Here is a 2,287-nt window from a genome sequence, read left to right on the forward strand (position 1 = left end):
TAACTCTGACATTTCTTTGTTGATTTCTTGTCTAGTTGCTTTGTCCATTTGTGACAGTCAGGTATTGAGGTCCCCCATTACAGTTGTGTTGGTGTTTATCTGTTTTTTTATATCCATCAGGGTCTGCTCTATGAAGTCAGGTGTTCTGGTATTTGGTGCATATATGTTAATATTTATTATCTCTTTTGTTGAAGTGTTCTCTTAACCAATATGTAGTGACCTTCTTTGTCTCTAGTGATCAGTACAGTCTAGAAATCCAACTTTGTCTGAAATTAAATACTTCTGCTTTTTTCTGGATTTCCATTGCATAGAATATTATTTTCCATCCTTGCATTTTCAATGTGTGAATTTCTTTTAAATTGTGTTTCTTGTATATCTCATATCATTGTGGTTTATTTGCTTGTTTGTTTGTTTGTTTGGGTTTTTTTTGTTTTTGAGAGAATATCTCACTGTGTATCCCAGGCTGGCCTTGAACTCATTATGTATCCCAGGCTGGCCTTGAACTCATGATGAACCTCCTTCCTCAGCATTCTGAGTGCTGGGATTACATGTTCCACCATCTCTGTCTCCATTAGGTTTTGTTTCTTGATCCAATCTGCCAACCTGTGCCTTTTGATTGGGGGAATTGAGCCCATTCATATTGAGACTTATAATGGAGCGGTACTGACTTATTCCTGTCATACCACTATTTTATTACTGCTTATTTCCTTTTGCTTAACCGCTCATCCTGCCAGGTGTATTCATTCCTTTTGACTTATTGGCATTGTTGGCTTCTTTGTTTTTTTCTAGGTTATCCTTGAGAATTGTTTGCACTGGCCTGGTGGTCATGAATTTCTTGAGGTGCTTTTTGTCGTGGAAATACCTTCTTTCTCCATAAACCTTGAAGGAACGTTTTTGTCGGATACATAAGTCAATGTTGGAAGTTGTTATCATTTAGGTCTTGAAACATTACTTCCAGCCCTCCTGGCCTTTAAGGTTTGTGTAGAGAAATGTGCTGTATTCTCATGGGTTAACCTTTATTTGTGATACTTTGCCTTTCTCTAACAGCTTTTAAGATTTTGTTCCTTTGATGGATTTTGGTACTCTGAGTATGGTATAACACGCTGTGGAGAGGTTCTCTTTTGGTCATGGCTATTTGGGATCCTATATATATCACTTGTCTGTATGGTTTTTTCCCCATGTTTAGGAAGTTTTCTGACATTTTTGTGAATGTTTTTATGCCATTTGTGCTGTTTTCTAACTTTTCACTTATTCCAATTATTCTTAGTAGGCTGGGGGTATAGCTCACTGGCATAAGCGCCTGCCTGGCAAGTGCAAGGTCCTGAGTTCAATTCCCAATACAAAAAAAGAAAAAAGGCCCCTGGCACCCAGGAAGCCACAGGGTGGCATGCGCCAACCTTTGGGCCGGCCCCAGCCACCTAGGCACCTGGGAGGAGGGCCCCCAGTGCCCCAGCATCTGTGCAGCAGTGCACACTGGCACCTGCTAGCCCTCAGGCCAGCCGCCACTGCGCCGTCGAACACTACCATGGCACAGAGAAGCAATGACACAATTGGCCCACCACACGCTGGCTGAGGAGGCCCACCCACAGACGTGCATGAATCATTCCTACATGGAGAAACTCCTGGGAATACATGCCACAAAATGGGTCACTCTTGCCCCTGCCATTGAGAACCAGAAAAGTCCAGAGTCAGCGGAGGAGCAGCTGCTGAACAAGGACTCAGAGAACATGAGAATACACACTACGGTCGAAGACTAAGAGGTCTATTTGACTGGGGTCATGAGAGCCGTTCAGAAGCTGGAAACCAGGAGGACCTTGTGCAATGCCTGGAGAGACCCCGTAGAAGCCATTCTTCCCCTGACAGTACAGGCTGTGGTGGAGAAGCGCGTGGAGCTCCGGAGAGGTCTGCACTGAGATTCCTACTGCCTGTGCTGTCAGTTGGGGAGAGGACACTAACTGCTTGTGGGGTCCCAATGTGATGGGAGGCTGGAGAGAAAAAGTTACAAAAAATGACTTTTGCCCCAGATGGCTCACTTGAGATGTTAGTAAGAATTGCCTCCTCAGTATTCTATAGCCGTGATGAGGCAGAGACCAAGGAGAGAAAACAAAGACACTGAGAAAAAGCAGCTGCTTTTGCTGCAGCACTAAGAGAAACAGACCCTAAGTCTGATTCTTGGGGCCCCAAGAAGAACTCAACCACTGCATTCATCTGCTACCACTGTTAAAAGCCAGGCCACCTCAAGAGGAACTGCCCTAAGAAGCCCCCTGGGCCATGCCCTGAATGCAAA

Source organism: Chinchilla lanigera, unplaced genomic scaffold (assembly GCF_000276665.1).
Source record: "Chinchilla lanigera isolate Chin_1 unplaced genomic scaffold, ChiLan1.0 scaffold00041, whole genome shotgun sequence".
NCBI classification, from domain to species: Eukaryota; Metazoa; Chordata; class Mammalia; order Rodentia; family Chinchillidae; genus Chinchilla; species Chinchilla lanigera.